The sequence below is a fragment of the Thunnus albacares genome, chromosome 10, assembly GCF_914725855.1.
Source record: "Thunnus albacares chromosome 10, fThuAlb1.1, whole genome shotgun sequence".
Classification (NCBI taxonomy): Eukaryota; Metazoa; Chordata; class Actinopteri; order Scombriformes; family Scombridae; genus Thunnus; species Thunnus albacares.
In genome coordinates this window covers 32,588,054-32,610,676 of record NC_058115.1, presented here as the reverse complement: position 1 = coordinate 32,610,676, position 22,623 = coordinate 32,588,054, and the positions used below count along the sequence as shown (strand labels likewise).

The window sequence follows — 22,623 nt, the reverse complement described above, 5'->3', positions numbered from 1 at the left end:
GGTTAGGGGTTGGGGTTAGGGTCATGATCTTGGTTTAATACAGAAAAAAAGTCTGCAATAATTTGAAGCATGAGACACGACATGCTTATTAACTTTTGACCAAAACCAGAAGCTTTCATTATCTTTAAAGTACCTAGAATCAATATTTTTTATAATTCTATTGTCTGAGCTGACAGCGTGTTGGTCGTGACTCATACTGATGAACCTACAAAGAATTATCAGTGACTCTGCAGCTCCTCTCGGCTTTACAGAGCTTTATAGTGAGTTTCAGCTCATTGTTTATCTGTCTGACTGCAAATTTGCTGTTTTGGTTCACTCTCAGCGCTCTCATAACATCATTTTCGTCTGCAGCAGGCAGCTGTTCTCAGATAAGTAGCTCTAAGTGTACATCACCTGCCCAGCACCAAACAACAGACACAGTTAGCGACAGTTAGCGCTTTTAGCAGCTAGAGAGCCAGATATTTCCCTCAGGAGTTGGTAGAACCAAAAAGCATTCATCCTATGTCAACTATGAATATCCTTGGAAAACTTTAATGAAAATCCAGCTTGTAGTTTTGGGCGTACATATCCTCAGAGCTGGTGTCATCTGTATTTCTTTTTCTGGTTAATTTGGCACCTGAAGTGTAGTTTAAGTTTTATATTTTAGCATTACACACAGTGTTTTTTTTTTTTAAAGGCTGACACCAATATTTTTATTCAATTCAGTGCCCTCAAATTCCACTGCTTTTAGGCCAAGTAAATTTAAGTAACACATAAATGAATAAATGCAACTATTCAACAACTGTCCCCTCTAGAATTAATTTCCTGGCAGAGAGTTTTTAGACTATAATGTAGAAAACTCTGGGACATGAAGTTGAATGAATCAAGCATGGAAAAAAAAAAAATACACTAATTCATAAAATTAATTTTACAGACTTTTTCCCTCCGCAAAGTTATCTGCAGGGTGGTGAGTTGCTTGAATATATGAGCTCAGTATTTCTACAGTCCTGGCCTCAGCCCTAAAAGTAGCAGATTATTGTAGCGTTTTATTGTAAAACATAAATGATCTTTAATGCTGACACAAAGTAATTATAGATATTTAACAGCTTTAATGTGAAAGTGTTGATATCAGCCTTTAGAAACCTGCACTGGTAGAGCCATGACAGCATGAAGGAAAGCTCATAGTGTCTGGTGATACCGGTAATAGAGTCTGCTTGTCGGACAGACAGGACAGGATAATGGTTCGATAAAGATTACAAAGAGGAGGGGAGTCAGAGGACACCCCTGTCTCGCTCCACAGCTGAGCACAAAAGGATATTTGGCTGAGAGTAATTACAGAAGCTCATGGAAAGTCACGGAGGGTTTGAATTCAGCAGGTGAAGCCCGGTACAAACCCCGCTGTCGAGTAAATCTTTATTATCTCCGAAGGGCGATTTGTTGTACAGCCAGTGGTCAATTAAGATCAAAAACCACTAACGTAAGAAACAGGCAGAACAGAAACAGGGCAGTGCCACCAACGTGTTTACTAAAGCAACAGCAGCTGGGATGAAGAAATACTTTTATTCCTGCTTGTTCAGCCTGGACCAACATTTATCAAACAGCAAAAAATACAATTTTGGAGTTAAGTGAAAGTAAATATCCCTCCTTTGTACTCCTGCTCACAAACTTAAGAATAAAAACTATTTATCAAATGTTTTTTAGACTTAAAAATGCTGTTAAATGTCAGAGAGCTGCAGAGGTAGGTTGGTTCAGAGTAGATCTGCAGTACAGAAACAGAGCGGAGCACATTTCTGTTTTCTGTCTGATTGGACTAAATATCATTAGTCATGATCAATAAAACATTACTGAAGCAGTGTCATTAAGAATAGAGTTGTTTTAGTCTTATATATTATTAGCATTTGAACATTTGATTGGATGTTACACCATCTTTTCTTTTATCAGGGGTGCAAACAAACAACAAGAATAAATCTGGCATTGATTTGATTTGCAATCACTTTTTAATCATCGTCATTGTCTGCACTCGTCACCGTGGTACCAGGTGGCACCGACCACGGCCTGAGACTGAAGCCAATGCTGAATTACCTTAAAGTGCAACGCCACCGACGGCCGCTAAATGCTAGCTGCAAGAAATCCCTGATTTGAGGACGTCATCATACACTTTTGGGAAACAGTGATTGAAAATTTTCACCATTGTATGACATTTTATAGACTAAACAAGTAACCAATTAATCAGGAGAAGTAATAATGCAACTGAACCTTGAAACTTTAACTTCAACCTTGAAACTGGGAGGATATTTAGGGATTCGGGGGAGCTAACGGTGCGACAACAAATCCAGGAAGTTTTATCTTATAAGTTGTAGAAATGAAAAGTCTCACCAACTTAATCTGCTGCACGATTACTGAGTCCTTACTCTTTATGATATGTGTATTTCTATATCAATCAATCAATCAATCAGACTTCATTTATTTAGCACCTTTCAAACTAATCAAATGCAATTCAAAGTGCTTCGATCGACTGACAAAATGCAGGATGTTAAAATGGATTTAGAGACTAATGAACACCAAAACAACAAAAAAAGCCAAAAAGTGTTAATTGAATAAGACAGTAATTAAAGATGGGTAGTTAAGATAATAAAAGATAAATAATAAAAGATAATACAAGCAATAAAGTTAACAATAAAAAAAAAATGAAATTGTGAAATACTACACAAAATAAATAGATTATGGTAAAACAGTAAAATGTTAATAAAATAGAATAAAATAAATTATAATGATGATAATAAATAGTACAAATATTAAAACTATAAAGCACTACATAAAAGCCAAACTAAATAGATGAGTTTTTAGTTTACATTTAAAAATATCTATCTTTTCAGCTCCTCTGCAGCTGTTCCAACGGCTGAAAGCAGCATCACTGAAGGTTTTTGTTCTGCTTTGTTGAACCAAAAGAGAAGAACCGGAGGATCTGAGGGGTCGTCTGGTTCATACACCAAAAGCATTTCTGAGAGGTCGTCTGGTGCAAGTGCCTATAAAGCTTTATAAACTAATAAAAGAATTTTATATTCAGTACGAAAACTAAAAGCCAGTGTAAAGACTTTGAAATAGGTCTTAGTCAGCGATCGTGCAGCAGAATTTTGAATGTCTGAGTGATTGTATTCTTCAGTCGACCAGGAAGGAGAGCGTAACAATAGTCCAGACTGCTGGTTATAAAAGCATGCATCAGTCTCTCTGTGTAGCTCACACAGAGAAATGTTCTCACTTTGGAGACGTTCTTCAAATGATAAAATGTTGTTTTTGTGATACCCAGCACATGAGCTTTGAAGTTAAAATCAGAATCAAATATAACTTTCAGATTTCTTGCTTCTTGGCTTTATTTGAGTCCTTGTGTGTTTAGTTTGGAGGCCAGTTTCTCTCTCTGAGCCTTTGAACCAATGATCTGTACTTCTGTTTTTTATTGGTTGAGCTGTAAAAAAAAAAATCTGTGATATGCAGGTGTTTATATCTAAAATACAGTTAAAAAGTGAGTCAAACGGCCCGGTGTCATCAGGAGAAACAGTCACATAGAGCTGAGTGTCATCAGCGTAGATGTGGAAAGAGATGCGGTGCCTCCTGATGACACTGCCCAGGGTACTATGAACAGATTAAAAAGGAACAGTCCTAAAATTCATGCTTGTCATACCCATCATCATATTGTTTAGAGGAGTGGTTGTCTATAGATTTAAAAAAAAACAATCTGCTGCAGATATATATGTTAAAGCAGTTAAAAACAATTACAGACAGGCCAATAAGCTCACTTAATCAGTATCAAAGGTCAAGTAGCACCAGAACTGAAGGCTTGTTGCTGTCAAGATTTGTTCTGATATCTTTTATCAAAGATGTCTCTGTGCTGTGATGTGTCCTGAAAACCTGATTGCAACATTTCAAATTTAGGTACTTAGCTGATTAAAAACTAGTTAAACTACTAAAAAAAAATTTGCTTAAAAACGGGAGATTTGAAACCAAACTAAAGTATCCAGGTTCCCTTTCTTTAAAAGAATTTTTAATAAAGCAGTTTTCAAACCAGCAGGGAAGACACCAAGCTGTAGGGAGTGATTTACTATAGCAAGGATGTCTTCAGATATAGAGTTCACAATAGTTTTGAAAAGGGAGGTAGGAATTGGGTCAAGGGAACATGTGAAGGGCTTCAGTTCTGTTGCTATTTTCCTGAGAGTTTCAGCATCAACCAGGTTAAAAACGCTCCATCTTAACATCACTTTGTACAGAGGATAAAGGTAAAAGTGCAGTGTGTGTTTGATATATATGTGTATATGATTAATTAAATCCAAGGTGTCTCCATGTTTGTGAGTCGGTATATTAACATGCTCTTTAAAATCCATACATTCCAACATTTCTAAAAACCTCTTTGGCTCTGGTATCTATCAGATTACCAACATGTATGTTAAATCCCCAATTACATAGCTTGTATTAATGCCAAAAGTAGGTCTGAGAAAAAAGAGAGGACAGATAATTTAGGAGATCTATATACTGTCACAGCAAGTAAACGAGACTGAACATTTTAAAAAAGTTAATATGAAATGTGCCTGAGTCCACATCCCTGCGCCTCAGGGTCTCTGTAGATTGCAGCTTTCTCTCCACCCTTCTTTCCCTCTCTGGATAAATAGGAAAAGGTGTAGCTGGGTGGACAGGCCTCAGTCAGTGTGGCAGGTGCATTTGTGCCCAGCCAGGTCTTAAAAAAAAAAAAAAACATACATGTGCTGGCTTGGTTTGACTTGGGTTGACTGGGCCCAGCATGGCAGGGATTTACATCTCCATTACAACAGGGCTACTTGCTTGAAGGTGTGTCTTTAATTGATGATGCGCTTGTCTTGAGTCAAAAGAAGTGGGCTGTACATACACATCACATCATATAATGCTAGATAAATACATTTAATTTCCTATAAATTCATCATAATAAAAGTCTTCCGCTAGTTTGTCAGTGGAAAGCTTTTAATAAGAAGCAGCAGCAGGAAATGTGTTTTCATCAGCAGTAACTTAACACGGCTCCGATACATCTGAAAACGACCAGGAAACAGTAAAATAAAGCAGATATCTGAAAGTACAAACAGAAACACAGGAGAGAAACTAAACTTCAAACCACTGTTTCAGTTAGAAGCTACAAAAGTATTGAGAGCTGAACTCACAACAGCTTCCTCTCTGGTCTCCACAGACATGAGTTGAGTCCTGCTGCACAACACACTTGTTCGAGGGGGAGAAGCAGGAGATGGAGGGTTGTCACTGGTTGGCCGCAGCTGGCGAGATGTTATTGGAACCTGCTTATAGGCGGGTTGGGCGCGCTTTGGCCCGACTCCAGAGATGGTCCATCTCGGGCGCCACTTGACACAACTGGGCGCAATAAAACTGGTAATGGAAACACAAATCAGCGCAGCATGCTTTGACTTGGTGCGGCCAAAAGTGCCAATTAGGAAAAACCCTAAAAGACAGTCTAGATTATGATTTATGATGAGATCATTGATACAAAAAGATTTGTTTGCTAATGCCCTTATATTAGAAAGACTCATTTTGATATCTGTCTGTTTGCAGCTGAAAATGAGTTTCTGTTTATAGGAACTATGACCGAGCTTTTTATATTTGGCCACTTAATGGTTCTGTTGTGTTGTGTTGAGTTGAGTTGAGATGATGGGTTTTATAGAGTAAACAGGTGATGAAATACATCACACTATGTTGTGGGCGAGCACCTGAGAGCCCCTGTGGTTGGGGTGCAGTCCATCATGCTTAAAGAATGCAGGGCAGCACTGGGAAAGATCAAAGTTGTCTATAAACGTGACCTTAAATTTGTCACATGTAGTTTTTAGCCATGAATTTAGGCAGAACAGATGACTTTTTTAATCCCCCTTTTGTAAGTCGGTAGGGGTCCTGAAATTGCTTTATTTTTCCCCCCAGTTGCTTTAATGGTGGTGAGAAAAGTTTTAAAATGTTAAAGTTTCAGACTCACGTTGAGACGTATCACGTTAGCGGGCTCTCCAAGCTTGGCTGGAAGCACTAGAACCACTGCAGGGTAAAATTTACCAGTGGCAGATTTTCAGTTGTATGTTACTATGTTTTAATAAATTCATGTCCCCCAGTCTTTGATTTTCCCTAAAATAATGTTGTGTGGCAACCCTGTTGTTAAAAAAATTGAAGATAAATCCAGATTAAAAACTTGAGCATTCATACCTATAACTGTAATTTACCTGTATATGAAATGCATTTACAGTATTTCCGCTTGGTTTATGTTTAATCGTTCTCAGTTGCTAGGCAACGGCATTCATTGGAGTGTGTGATCTGACAACTACGTCAAGCCGTAATTAAACTAAAGAGCAGAAAAGAATGAGTGAAGTGCAGGAAAGTTGTCTGTGGAGTTTTTGAGGGACATGTTTAATCAGATGTGTTCAGATGAAGATGATTCCTTTGTTGATGATCTCTTGTTCACACATTGTTGAAATGTCTAAATTAATAATTGATTACGTGAAATAGTGTGCTTGAGTTTGTCATGTTGATTATGTTGTGAAAATAAATCACCCATAACTGCAGTGGTTGTTTATTGTTGCTATTATGACTCATTATTGTCCGTATGGGCTATTTAGGCTACTTTGGTAAATTAAATTAAACATTATGTGATTAATGTTGTTTTATAATAATATTACAACACCCAAATATGCAAATATTTCCTTCTAGTACCCATTTTCAGTCATTTTAGACTGATTTATACAGATGGAAATGCAAAGAGATTCATGTTCTTAAAGATATTAAGATTATAAAAGAGGAGGACCAAACACAGGTGATGATTAAACAAACTCATTTCATGACTTAACACATTCTTCTGTGAAGACAATGACTTCATACAATGACAGAGTTTATTTTTTTTAGTATTAGAAATACAGTTGGCGGCTTTAGGTACATAGCGACCCCTGGCAGTTTTCCAAGCTCAGCTCCGGACCAGATGGTAGGTGGCGGAGGATTTCCTTCTGTCTTCCCCACCTGCCTCTGTCACCCACCTGTTTCCACCGATGTTCCCTCAACGCACGGTGCGGAGCAGTGCTAGAAAACGCTCCTCGGCCGGTGTTTCCACACATGGCTCAGATGCCAGCTGATCCAATTTAAAACTGTGGAGTTAAAAGTGTCCTGAAGTTTCGATGTTTCATGTTCACATCAGTCAGCTTCTTCTCCTGCAGTTCTTTTATTCTATCACATTTGGTGCAGATAAAATTTTCCAAAAGAATCCTCCACGCTGATGATTAAAAACATGTCACAGAGGTTTTAGGCCCTCTTGCTCTTGGCTACAGTCGGACCTTCCATTTCTTAAGAAAAGGTCCAGAGGAGCAGCAACAGGTTCTCCTCCTGCCTGGTGGGTCAAACAGAGATATAGAATCTCACTTCCTGTTAAACTGTGACAAATAGACTGATTTGAGAAAGGTTTTCTGAATTTATCCACCTCCCTGATCTTCAGAAAATGTCCTATTTATGTGGGAAGAAAAGTCAATGTGCAGTAAAAGCTACAAAATATATTACATCTTGTCATAATCTGAGAGAAACAAGCTCTGTAGTAAATGTTTCTGTGTGATTACATCTGTAAAAATACCTTTTATTATATTGTATTTAATATTATAGTTTATATTTACATATTATTGTATATGCAATGTAGGTTTCTGATCTGTCTTGCCAATAAAGCTAATTTGAATTTGAATGTCCAACAGAAGAGCTCAGTTCACACAGAGCTTAAATGTTTCGGTCGTCAGTTTTAAATAATATTAAAACTGGTTAAAATAAGTAAAATGATAAAACAATTAAAAACAAACCGGGGGAAGACGGAGGCGGCCATCTTCAGAGCCATATGTGCTCCGGCAGACAATGCTGTATAGAGAAAAGTCTTCTGTATAGATGAACAACAATGGTCGACTCGCCTCCTCTCTCTTCTGTTTATTGTTCCTCTCTTGTTCTGCAGATCAGTGGCGTCTTCTCACCACGCTGCTGATTTCGTTTTTCTGCATCAAGGCTATTTTCATTTTATTCCTTTTCTTTGTCATTTATTTTTTTTTGCATGCGGTAGAGTCTTCTCCACTCTTACACCATGCTGCGTCCTCTTGTCATTTAGCTTTCTTATCAGAGCTGGCTGGCCGCGTTCGTCGCTTGTCATCAGAGTTTTGAAGTTTTCTCGCTTTCATTTTTTTTTTTTTTTTAGCGTGCGAGGCGTGATGTTGTTTTCATATCTCCTGCACAAATTTGTAATTTTCTTCTCTCTGTCATCACATTTTATCACTGTGTGGGGTTGTTTTTTTTTTTCTTTATCACTGTACAAATCAACTCAACCAATTTCAAATGGATCAGTGGGAATTTTTTTTTTCCCCATCCAGCGTATCTGAAAGCACCTGGATGATAATGTTTTCTGGGTTCGACTAAAATACTCACTCATTACTACAGTCGAGTTAAATGAGCTGATCACAGAAAAAACATCAGTGAATGTCACATCCAGTCTGCTGTGAGCGTCAGGAGGATTTTACAGTTCAACCAGTACATCAGTTTACTGGAATCTGAAGCAGACGTTTTAAACAAGATGTCATTGATTCATATTAACCGGTAACAGTTTTCCTCTCTGATATCCTTTATGTCCGATGGACTGTAAACACAACACAGCAGGATGATTTTGGGGGTATTTTTGGGGATGTATTACAGTTAAAGAAGGTATCAAAATCAAACTAAATGAAAGTTACAATAAAAAAGGCAATTGGAGAGCATATTGTGTCATTTATGTCGTGGTGAAGGTTAAAACTCATTTCTGATTGGCTGGAGGGAATGTGTGTACTGAAACCATTTTAATAGACAGTTTAGCTCAAATTAAATCACTGCTCTAAATTGATGAAACTGGCCTCAAAGTTTCTATGTAACTGTGGGAACATTTTGTTCTTTTCAATTTTAACGCTTGTCTGACTTTGTGCGCTGCAGTTTTATGTTCACACAGAGCTGCTGCAGGTAGGATTGTTGTTCAGTGTAAAGAGTCATTGAGGATTCTTTAGATTTACCTGTATTAAGCTTATATAATCATGTGTTGCAGCTTAGTGCATTCTGCAGTTTTGTTTTAGATGAGCAAGGCCCCATTTACAGCTGGATAATGACATTCGATCGGATCGGATCTGGTGAGTTGACAACAAACATTTCGCTTCCTGGGTCAAGAAAGGACATCATTCTTTTTTAAATCTCTTTTTGCAGGGAAGACTTTTGGTGGTGTCACGTGACCTTTTGTGACACGTTTTTTTCCTGATCCATTTAACGTTTCCAGTTCAATTGCAGGTGTAAATGGGGTACAAAAACCCACAAAACAGATGTGGACAGCGTTTTTTTACTGCTTTGGATGTCCTCAAATTAAGACGGTGACTCTGATGGAGTTGGTGCACATGGTCAAATGTATATGGTCATTTAATTTGGAGGACTTATTGGTTTAAAAAAAAGCAGAGCGCTAAATTATTTGAACTTATGAATGATTCTCTGTACAAAAATCAGCAGGGGAAGACGCATATGCACCCCCTGAAACAGCACTGTCCGTTGTCCTGAAACAACAGCTAAGCGACAGTCGCACAAGATAGAAGTCGTCCCCACGTTTTTGTGAGTTAGTGTGCATGAGATAAACAGAGATACATCAGACATATCAGAGATATACAGCGTATACAGACACCAGCCTTTCTCCCAGCAGCATGAAGTGCAGTTTACCTGCTTTAACTGTCAGTTGTCAAACTGTGGATGCCTGCTGCTCTTAAATAGTTAAGATGGGTATACAGTATAACAGTATAACAGTATAACAGGATGGGATGCAGAGTATAAATTCCTGGTATATAAAATATACTTAGAAAATAAAGAGATTCTGATTCTAACAGGATGATTAATGTGTTTCTGTCAAGTGTCAACAAGCAGTAAACAGTCTAAGACTGTCTGACTATACAAACATTCACCATCAGATCAGCACGAATGAACCAAAACGTGGGAATGACAACTTGTACTATCTTATGTGCATGAATTAATCAAAACGTGGGAACAAATTGTATCTCATGCGCACAACAATAACACACAGAAGCATTTCAAGCACTCGATGTAGTAAAACGTGCCCTCGATGTACAGACACAGAGATATTCTGTGCATCGGGGCGACGTGATTGGTTTAGTGAGGATGAAAATGATGTGAATAAAATGCTCAGTTTTACAGTCACCAGATCTCAACCCTGCTGAACAGCTATGGAAGATTCTGGACCAACATGTAAGACAATTCTCTCCACCACCATCAAATTATATAATATAAACTTTCATCTTCAAACCATTTAGTGATGTCTGTGATTGTCTCTGATGCTTTAGATCCTTTTATTTGTCTGACTATGTTTGTTTTTCTTTCTATCTGCTGTGCTTGATCTCAATGAGATTTCCTGATTAAACAAAGGTTTTATATAAATGACAGATGATGATGTTCATAACTCCAATAGAGTCCACAGACCAAAACGTTTGTAGTTTAAAACGTTGGCAGTTCCTGCAAACCACAAGAACATTGAATATCTACGTTTCAACACGTGTAATACGTAGTATATTAACATCTCAACAAAACGTAGCATATTAACATTTCTAAAGTGACGTAGTTCACATGTGATCTATATGAGCTTTCCTATTAGGAGGAGGAGGGGCAGGTGGTTGGTTAGTAAGTTTCTTGGCAGAAAGTTGGAAATTAGCAGAGAGTACGGTTTGAGACCACCTCGAACGCAGTGCCCGCTTCCTGTTTCAACCAACAAAACCGGTTGAAACGGGAAGCGGGTACCCTAACACTAACACTATCCAAGTGGTCTTTATGCCTAAACCTAACCAGACCTTAACCACAGCGTTGTCGCACCATAAAACATTCAACGAGTAGAAATGTTAATATGCTACGTTTGTAGAAATGTTGATATGATGCGTATTACACATGTTGAAACATGTATATTCAACGTTTCTGTGGTTTGTAAAAACGTTCGATGCCGACGTTTTGTTCTGGCGACTGGGTTGGTTCTGGAGAATCAATACTAAGACCCTTCCCTCATTTGCATATATGCTGTATTGTTTTGCCCGTGTCCCCTTTAGGGCCTCCGTAGAAGTCAACAAATATGTTAATTGTATTTTTGTTGTGACTTGATATGATCATAGAGTCGCGTGTTGCTATGGTGCTGCAGAGATACAGAAGTGTTACTCTGTGATGTTACACATACGGCTGCATGAACAGTTCAGATAAAGTATCAGCTTTCTTACTTTCCCATCAGTTCAGTGCTTCTCTCTGTTGCAGTGCTGATCAGGCATGTTCTCTGAGTGTGTGTGTGTGTGTGTGTGTGTGTGTGTGTGTGTGTGTGTGTGAGGATGCTGACGTGAAATTAAAAGAATTCAATGAGCGCTGCACAAAATGAAAAGGTACACGTGAGGCAGAAAAAAGAAAGAAAGAAGAGCTGATGCATGAGAAGAGAATAAAAATACAGGACGACACTGCTCGGTCTGAAGAGGATACGGAGATATTCGAGAGGCCCGGCTCTCATTTTAGACATATTTAACCAAGTCATCCAGACAAGCTGTCATGATGACGCCTCTTTTTCAAAATAGTCCAGTCTGGGTTTTCTGAGATGCTTGATTGTGTCAAAGCTGTTGATGTCCTTCCAGGTCTGAGTTGTGACTTACTCAAGTTTTTTTCTTCTCAGCACCAACTTTCTCTCTCAGATGTGGATTTCACAGCGTGGAGTCGTCTCTGCTCTCGTTTTCTGTGTGGCGGTCTGTGAACGCAGCACAGCGGGGTTGCTCTGGGATATTTTGGGGATCTGTTAGAAACAAATACATCACATCCTTGGGGGGTGGGGGGAGGGGGGGAGGGGGGCATCCAACATCATCATCAGGCCTTGAAAGACAGTAGGTCATCATAAAATAACATACGGGACCTGAATTTACTGTCCCTTATTATAGCCTGAAATATGTGTCAGCACAAAGTAGTTTTAACTGAGGGCAGTGAAAACGCTTCAAAATCCAGCTTCTGTGCACTCAACCTTTTGAATTGAAGTCTACATGAGACCAGTTGGAACTGGTTTGAACTTCAGATACATTGACTTCAACAACAAGCTTCACTAAAAGCAAAAAAAGCAGAGAGAATTTTACCCTGAGTGCTGCCTCTCAGGCACGGCCCCACACTTAAGGCACTAGTAGGCTTCAGCAGAAGTACTTGATGGATGGTTAATCGACTTCTGAACCTCCTCACCCACGCACCTTCCTCACGTTGGAACTGACAATACAACATTTTTGGCACCAAACTGTGGAACAGTTTAACTGTCATTATCAGATCCTCCCTCTCAATCGATTGATATTTAAGACCATTCTCTTTCCTTCAGCCTTTTAATAATCATCATGAAATGTTCACACTCTGTTTTTATTTATTGATCTTTTCTCTCATTTATTTGTTCTCTGTGCAGCGCTGTTGTGTTTTCAGGCTTTCATACCATTTTTATTTATTTTTTATTCATTTTCCTCCTGATCTTCATAACTGCAGCAAGTCTGTGTTTTTATTTGATTGTAATTCTCAGCCTCTGTGAAGCACTTTGCTCAACTCTTGTTGTTTTTTTGTGCTCGATAAGTAAATTGACTTGACATTCAACAACCACTTCACGCGGTGATTAGCCAGCTGTATGCACGGCAAACAGGGTTTTATACTTCTCTATCTTGTTTCATTTAATACACAACTATTTTCTTTTCCCTGACATTAACCTCAATTGTATGTCTTTTGATTGATGGAGCTGCTGGCTGAACACTGCAGCTTACAGACTCAGTTCACAGGTTCAACAGCATATTTCTATAATTTTTTTTTTTTTCACCAAGCAATACTTTCCATAAAAAAGCAATTTGATTCTCATAAAACCTCACTGCTACAGTTCTAATGGAGCTCTTAATCTGCACGACTCAAAACACTGTTCTATGTAAACAAAGCTAAAAGTCTACAGCCATGCTAACAGCTCTGTAAGGCTGCACTGGAGCCGTACATGCTCACATCAGCATGCTAATGATAATAATGTCTATTATATTTACTGTGTTTAGTCAAGTCCATTTATATTTATATACCCCAATATCACAAATCACAAACACAACATCCTCTATCTTCAAATATGGAAAAACTACCCTAACCCTAACCCCAACCATAACCCTAACCCCAACCATAACCCTAACCCTAACCCCAACCATAACCCTAACCCCAACCATAACCCCAACCCTAACCCCAACCATAACCCCAACCCTAACCCCAACCATAACCCCAACCCCAACCATAACCCTAACCCCAACCATAACCCTAACCCCCCAAAAACACTTTAATTAGGAAAAAATGGTCTCAGGAAGAGCAACGGAGGAGGCATCTCGCTTTCAATATGGACAGACATGCAGTAGTACCAGATGTTGGTTGTACAGAATAGACCGAGATAGCAGAACGGAGCCTTAATGAATGTGTTTTGATTTTACTTTTACTAGTTTTGCAGGTGTTTGGTTATCAACCAAAGTAATGGATGAAATAAAAATTTGACCAGATGATGGTGCTGGATCTAAAAACAACTGAGGATCATAAATGATTGAACCAAATTGAGTAAAGAGAGAATAATACATGGTCAAAGAACCATGAATGTCTGAAACCAAATTTTGCGTCGATCCATCACGTAGATGTTAAGCAGGAGGGATTGTCTGCCTCCGCATGGCAAAAAAGAAAATAGAAACATCACATATGTTGTTTTCAAAGTGTAAATATGATGTGAGTAAAAGCTACGTGAATAAAAGGCCATTTGCTGTGCAGTCACATCACTTTACAGAGGAAATCACATCTGTCTGAACCCTAAATTATTCACAGACATGATGTATAACTGTACAGCATCACAGATAATAATCCTTTTTATTTATTTCTTTGACTTTTAAAGAAAATGTTTAGCGTTCTTTTGTCCTTTTTTTTCCCCCACTTGATGTGATGTCTATAATCCTCTTTCTTTCATTGGATGTGCTTGTATATAAGCTGGGATTCCTCTGTGCTGGTCAGCAGTAAATTCATGGTAACCAGACCTCCTTCAGCTGATGGGAATCTAACCCTCCCCTCGCCGGATTCTGCTGAGCTAATATCTGTCTATCCCGGTTTAAAATTTACAACGCTCACCGTCCTGTACTGCAAAAACTCGGGCGAGCCGAGAGAATTGAGGTATCCATTCCGACGACAGTTTTACAGCGGCTAAGTTCACTTAGCATTAAATCCTCCTCCTGACTCAAGACTAACCTTGTTTTCAGACCAAAAGCAGGCAGGAGAGAGGCAAAAGGCACACTCAAATTTAGTGTTTAATTTGGTTAATATCGTCGGCTCGCTCTGTAAATTTACTGCAGCCCTCAATTTGAATTAGACTGCAGGGAACAGTTAGAGAGAGGCCACGTCCATGTGAATGAAGTGTGGACACTAATGCAAATGCACGAGCGCCGGGGTCGATACTGCTGTGTTTGCTTTTTTTTTTCCTGCACAGGTTCCTTGTTTACCCAGAGAGTGTGTGCATGCTAATGGCTCGCAGGGAAATATAAAAGGAAATGTAGAAACATATTCGACACATTTCCACATGCAGCTCGTTTACTAAAGCAAATGAATACAAGACACACACACACACAGCTCGTTTGGGAGGGTAAATGAATACAAGAGCAGTGGAGTGTTCAGTCAATAAAGTTACTTTTAGTCAACATTTGCAATGCAACACATTCCTTCTTTAAAATTCATGCTGTTAGGTCGATGTGTGTTTTTGTCTCTGTGTGATATAACAGGTCGCTGTATGTTTTAATTTTCTGTGCAGGTTAACCCTGAAGCATTCATTCAATATGAATATAAATATGAATGGATATAACTGTCACGGTCAAAACTGCAGTAAAAGAAGGAGACAGATTATAGACTGGTCATCTTAATGGATCATATAGAAAAGGTGAACAAAACACACTGATTCTGTTCTCAAATGAAACATTTCTCTGTTTTAAAACAAATTTCCAGATTAAGTTGAAAAAAAACTGACTTGCAGCTATGATAATCAATTAAACGTTTACACCATTCATCAAGCAAACACACCAACTTTTCAAATATTGCTGCCTCTCTCTGTTTTATACCATTGTATATTGAATGTTTTAATTTTCGGACTATTAATGGTATAAAAGAAGCAGTTTTAAGAGGTCACCTTGAGTTCAGGGTACAGGTAATGGTGTTTTTTTGTTAAAAATCTTTTTATTCAAATTAAGTGATTAAGTAACCAAAAAATAACGATAACAATCATTTATTGTAGCCATGGTTGATTAATCCCGGGGCAAAAATGATGTGCGGGCCCCTGCTGACCTCCTCATAGATAAGTATCATTAATCAGTTAATCGCTGTTTATTCAGTAATTCGGTTTTAAATGACAAAACGATGAGCCCGTCGGTAAGACGTGGGCTCGCAGTTAGTACAGATATGTCTGTAATAACAGCAGGACACAGGTGGTAAACTTTGATGGGAACTGTAGTTTTTTTATTTGCATACTAAAGTATAAAAGTATAAAAACAAGGACATGACACTTGAAACACCTTGGATGTTGTGTTGTTGTCTATTTGATCCTCCTTCTGTACCCTTAAACTGAGAGAGACGTGGTTTTTAGGTTCAAAATTTTAAAATTCATGTTCCTGTCAACTGGTTTAAGTGTTGGTTGAGGAGATTAACAAACATTAAATGTTATTATAAAGAGTATGGTTTGTAGAGGCTTCATCACCTCCCGTGTTTGTGACACTTTCTTCACGGAGATTAGCATGTGAGTGTTTTTTACTTCCAGAAACTAATCAAAGATGTGATCAGGATCCCAGAAAGAGAGAAAAACAACACTAATCTCTCTCTGATTAGAAGTGAATAGGAACTGTGTGTCACAAACACCTGAAATACTGAAAAAAATAAAGCCTTGATGAATCACCTCTCTGATTAAAGGAAGACATCATCAATCACCCCGCAGACCCACTGATACCGAACCCGAGAGTCTGAAACCAATAAGCAAGTCAACTGGGCGGATTTCTCTTGGACACAGAATCACTTTATTACAAATGTCCGTCGTCCTTCCAGGGAGACTTTTTCTGCACTTGAGAGCTCAGGTTCTCAAAAAAAGATATTAGACCCGGTGTTGTGCAGCGTGTTACTTTCTTCATCATGTGGTGTTTTACTATTTTCATTCCATACTATAGGCATTTATCCCTGAGAGTAAACAGCAGTCAGTGTTTGGGCTTCTTGCCTGAACACAGACTCCTAGTTCTCATTTGAAAAGGGGACAGTCTGATGTTTGTTTGCAGATTGATATACTGCTGCTCTTTCAACTTCATTTTAATTAATATCATCTATAATTACTGACATCATGTCATTGTGCTTTTGGGTTTTTTTTTTTTTTTACACAGCTGAAGAAGAAAATACACATTTGGGTAGAGACTTGATTATCAAGTGATGTCTGAGGACAACTCCTTGATCAACAAGATGCCAACTGTGTGTCTTTCCCGCCTTTGACCCCTGACCCTGCTGATTTGACCTGTTTGATCCTTCCTGAATGCAGCACCCCACCATGTTTTTAGCCCCGCCCCCCATTACTATGCTGCCTTGATCCTGTATGCAAACGCCCTACCTCCCTACCTTTTGGTTACCAATTGTTTGATCTTACGGTATAAAGTGTATCCAACCCCTCTGCTCTGGGTCAGTCTATGGAATTTTCCATCTTTAGAGGTTACAGATCGGGTCACATTGGGTCAAGCTTGGTTTTGAGGTCACACTGTAATGCTTAATCAGAGATTTAAGATATCTTCTCCATGAGACTTCAGCTGTCTGTGATGTTTTGGGGGAAGGCAGAAACCTCTCTGATAGAGGGTATATCAGCATTTCCATGGTTACCGAGGTCAGAGGAGGCTTCCCTAAACAACACAGATGGATGGTGGATGACACAGTCAGACGCTCAAACCAAAACTGCTCAAATTACATGCAACGTGACTTAAACGGTCCCTTGTTTAGAAACTAGTGAACCAATCAGACTAATTATTCATACTGTAGGCTGATAAAGACGAGGACTCAGACCTTCAGAGGGAAGAACGGAAAGAGACAGCATCGGAGCAAAACACTCTGGTGTTTACTGGTTTTGGTTCTCCGCTTGGCCGCCGAGTGCTTTCAATAAATGTTTTCAGCATTAAGACATCAAAAGTCTCTCCACTGCTTACCATCACTCAAAATATCCACAACAATGTGTACAGATGCATGCACCACTTAAATATAATCCTTAAAGGCTGATTAATTTCCCACATGACAGAAATGACGTTTCTTGATCGTCTTCGTTCTCTGTTCATAAATCAACCACTCTTCTTCACAATTTGAGAGCCCAGTTAGTATTTTAAAACTGACTGGTTTAGAAAAAAAATGAGCAGGTGTGCACTAATCTAATCATAACATACCAAAGTCACCTGATTTAATCTCTCCTTAACACTGCCCTTTATTTAAAAAAAAGAAGGCTATTCTTGTGATAAAATACCCAGAAGGCCTGTTGGCTCGAGGTCCATGGGCACCGGCCCAGTTCAATATCTGTGCTGGCTCACACAGAAAAGTTTTGCGACCTGCTGCATACACAAACCCAATTTGTCACAATGAATGTGCAAATATGCAACTCTTTCAGTGAGATACCTGAGAGAGTCTTAAAGTCCCTCCAGTCAAACATCTGTCAATTTTTATTTATACAACCCAATATCACAATTTACAAATTTACCTCTTGGGGGCTTTACAATCTGTACAGAACACAACATCCTGTATCCTTAGACCCTTGATTCAGATAAGGACAGGCAGACAGGAAATAGATGGTTTGTGTACAGAATAGACCGAGACAGAAAAATTACAGGATGGAAAAACAGGATGACAAAATTATAGATAAACTAATAACATATAATGTAGAAATATATATCAGGGGGATGTTATGCAGAGTTTGTTTTCATATTCATCTACTGAAGGAGGAAAGTTTCTCTGAGTTCACCTTAAATCTCAGTTTAACACGTGAACCTATGAGCAGGATTTGTGACATCACAATTAGTTTGTAGCCAATCACGGTCCACCGTTCAACTTTCACGTGCAAACCTGGAAACTCCAGTGCTCATACATGGAGGATGGACTTATCAGTTAAATAAACGTGATGTTTACATATTCACAGAATCTTACAATAAAGAAGAAGAAGGAGTAGATGTGATTTTAAGAATTTTTGATGATGTAATGTCAGACACAAATTATTATTCAGTAAAAGTTGTTTTTTTTTTTTAATGTTTTATATGTTTATATATGTTTTTATATGTTAAGATGTGTGAAAGGGGTCTTTAATTAATATACATCTGAAGTAAAAAGTCCTTACTTAGGTAAATACTGTATTCAGTGAGTCTCTTACCATCATTTGGGTAGATCAAAAAGATTCAGTTAATTTTGCTCATGAGAAATGACTCTTTATATATTGATGGTTCATATATGAACCTCACTTAACCCTCCTCTTGTCCTCGGGTCAAATTTGACCCGTGTTCAAATGTTTTTATATCTATAAATATGGATTTTTTTCATCTAATTGCCTGAAAATTACATGGATGGTTCCATACCACACACTTTGAAAGTAAAAGTAATGATCACTACTTTCATTGAATTTTGGGTGTTTTATTAAAATTTATAGCATCTGTGGACTTTCATCCTCCTGAGTCAAAACTGACCCGGGAGGACAAAAGTTGCATGGTCGACAGGAAGACCACAGGAGGGTTAAACATCATGTTGAACGCCAGCAGAGCACTGAGACTGATTTGGTTAAACCCGCTTTGAGGAACTTTTGTCTCCCCCATCTGGCAGTGAGAGTAACTACACAAACACTGTCGACATCATCACCACAGACACCTGACGCTTTTTTACGTGAGCCGATCCCCGCCCCTGGCTGGCTACGCAACACGGTTTGGCAGTCCGCCATCATTGCTGGTTGATGTAAAATGCATCACTAACACTACGCCAGCATTGGAAAGTCACCACAGACACCAGATTTAAACATTTTTGGCAAGATCTTGAATGTAAAAGATGCTCATTTATATGTAAAAGTCCCACACTCCAGCTTTAAATGATTGTAGGTCTTTTATGCAAGCTGACTACCAGGTTCAGTCTTTAATCATTTGAAGCTACAACAATGTTTTTGCTGTAATTATCACCAAGCTCCGTTATTAGCTCATGTTATGTGGCTCTGACGGACACAGTGTGCTCTCCTGCCTTTGATTATAAGAATTGTGCATCCGTCTATTCTTAGCCAATACATTTATAGGATCCTTTCTGCTGTCTTGTTCTTAACTGCTCTTAGTGATGACAGCTGAGGCAGTTTCACTTACTGCAGTTTTGCCTAAGCAAGACACCCACACTGCAGGTGGTGTACCTGCCATTCTCTTGACAGTCTTGACAGTTCACTTTGTCTCTTTAGACCACTCCACTTCACATGTTCACAACAGGAAAAACTAATGATGTACCATATATAACCTTTCTAATTAAAGTTCTGAATCAGGTTTGAATACAGCTGGAATATGGTTGTTTATTTTTTCATGTTAATTTAAAAATGTATGTAAATAAAGGGTTAGTCACAGTAATGTGTGCGCTGCTCTCTCCTCCGTAGTGCCCTGTCAGTTTATACTGAAGCAGAGAAGGGTTATATCAGATTTGATGGTACAAGCTAATATGATAGCTTCCTCTCCTTTGGCATGTCTTACACTCCCTCAAAGGTCAGAACTGTCAAATCTGTTTTGTTTTTTTTTTTTAATTCCTGTCCTTATCTAAACATATGGCATGAACCCCAGGATATACTGTTGAGACTGGCTGGATTGATAGTTATTACACCGTGATACTGAGAACGTTTTTTTCAGTCATCTGTCACATGCTAACGGAAGAGACAACAGCTCACGTTTCACTTGTGCTATAAACTATAAATGCAACCCAAAGCATGTTTTTAGGCTTCAAGTCTATTTTTCTCCATTTATGTACATAAGTACATTGATTGTGTATCAGGCTCTGAGCGCTTCCAGAACAAGAGTGACTTGCGCTCGACGCTGTACCAGAACGCTTTCAGTAGTAGTCGCTGCTGCTGCTGCTCTGCTAAACGTGTCGCTCATGCTACGTATGAGTTACTGTGTAGACACAATGTTAGCGTAGTTAAAAATGTTGTTTGGGGTTTTAAATGAGGTTTTATCACTTCTGGAACAGAATCTGGAAGTTTTGGTTTCACTTGGGCTCCCTTACTCACATGCTCCATGCTAAGCGTATTATCACTCATATGTAATCGTGTTAGCATATAGCAGATATCAAGCTAACATGTCAGTTCATGTTGATCTTTGACCTGGTTCATCTGGCACATCTAGACATACCGTGATTGCATTTCAAGCCAATGCAAAGACATGAGCGGATGCAAACACACTCAAATTTACCATCAGTGGTGCAAACTGAAGCACAGACCTCATCTTGATTCTTCTTTGGATGTGCAGCGTCTGTCAGTCCCAGTGACAGCAGCTAGCAGCACATATGTTCATCTGGAAGTCTCCAAGCTGACATACTGCTCTTCTGAAACCTTCACTTTCGGCTTTATATATTTTTGGCTTCGGGGTCATCAATATTTTCATCAGAGAGGTCCAGTCCCCCCCCCCCCTCTGGGCTCCTGCCACAGTAATATCCAGAATAATGAGTCTTTGCCAAGCAAACAGACCCGCAACAATATTGAGAGCTTCTTTTCTGTCCACAGACATTATTTCCCTGAGGAAAATGGAAATTAAAAAAAAAAAAAGAAAGAAAGAAAGAAAAGAAATTCATCCATCAACATTGACCCACATCAGCAATGAAAAAACAACAGCCGCCCCCCCCCTCTTACCCTAAACTCTCATAACCCTCCATTAAGTTCTCTCAATCAGCCTTTAAGCCATGACACACTTTATACACAGTAAGATAAAGTCAGAGAAATAATCCTACATGAACGCAGTGACATCACATCTCTCTGCGGGGATGAATCATCGAAACCTCGGGGCTACACGTCGTGTGGGATCTTGTCGTCGTTGTCTTGTGTCGACGTTGCCGGGAGCCTCTTCAAACATCTCGCTAATTAAGTGGCAACGTGACCTTTGGCCCCCAGGCAGCAACCTAAAACAGTTAGAGAGAGAGAGAGAGATAGAGAGAGAGGGAAGGTTTGTAGAACTCAATGTTCCTTCAACAGAGAGAACTATTTCCTCCACTTTCAATCATTGATTCCAAACTTCTGCTTCCTGCCAACCTGAAAAAGAAAAAGCTGTTCATCTGTTCATCATAATGGCGCCACAGATTCAGAGAACCATTGATAAACATTAGGGTTTAAATTATTTAAAGTAGTACATTTAATAAATTACAGTTCTGAGGATCTGATGCTGGACTTTCTTCTTCTCTTCCAGTAAATGTCAGAGGGATTAATTGATGTTTTAGTCTACACTACAATTGTCTAAAAGATCTATTTGCGGGTTATTTAGATTTTACATGATTAAATTGAACATGACCATGGCCGGATTAAAGGACAAGTTCACAGTTTTTCATGTTTCAAGTTTTAAACCAGCAGTCTGGTGTCCATATGAGCAGTGAAAGAGGCTGTAATCATTCCTCCTGTTCATACTGGATATTAAAAGATCCTTCAAATGTGCTTTCAATGGAAATGATGGAGGCCAAAATCCACATTTAGTGCAAAAATGCATTTAAAAGTTTATTTGAAGCTTAATACCCCATTTACACCTGCGTTAACATGCAATCTGCAACTGTATATGTTATCTGGACGAGTAATTGTGATCTGAATGCAATCAGATCAGTCAGGTGTAAATACAATCTGTACAGCGTGACCATTAGAAAAAAAAAAGGACACCTATAGCTCCGCCTCTTCCTGCCAGCTAAAGCGAGCCCTTTAAAAACTACAAGCGGTAGCTTATAAATGATTTATAAATGATCATATATAACTAATGAGGATGATGAAAGTAGTCGGGGATGGTATAGAGCTAACACATGGAGTCCTCAACCCCCCCGTTCACCTGCATGAGGAGCCATACCGGCAGGTCACAACGTGCGTAGTTTACTTCACTATGAAGCACCTGACGTATGCAGGAAACACGGGGAAGTGATCCATAATATATCAACAAATCATTATTTAATCACCTACTGATTTATTCATGAATATTTCATAATTAGCTAATCATTTATAGATGGCTTACTATATATGTGTGATATGTTAACATAGCATTAAATAATCATTTACAAAAGGTACGAGTGCAAAACGTGCCAACACATAGTACAATGAATACTGTTCATGTGAGGTGTGAATGAGTTTATACACCAGCAACATGAAAGAAACTAGTATTTTATTATACATGATGTTATGTACTGAAAAAAAAAAAAACTTCTCTGTGACTGGCTGTACAGCTCTGACGGCGGGCTGTGCTCATGTTTCTGGTTTTATTATTATGGAAATTTGGTGAAAACAACTCATGCAGGGACTCACATTCAATATTTTCAGTAGTCTTTTCATTATTTGGCTATTAC

General features: G+C 38.8%; 1 long non-coding RNA gene across 2 annotated transcripts; it reads right to left on the bottom strand.

The window, feature by feature from the left end:
• Window positions 1–4,753: 4,753 nt before the first annotated feature.
• Window positions 4,754–21,637, bottom strand: LOC122990711. 2 transcript variants are annotated; one of them, XR_006405454.1, is made up of 4 exons: window positions 21,043–21,637; window positions 20,508–20,829; window positions 11,688–11,824; window positions 4,754–5,376 (listed from the first exon to the last, which is right to left on the bottom strand). It is a non-coding gene; the product is annotated as an uncharacterized LOC122990711 (long non-coding RNA). The 2 variants fall into 2 exon arrangements; XR_006405455.1 differs by having other exon boundaries at window positions 20,536–20,829.
• Window positions 21,638–22,623: the final 986 nt, after the last annotated feature.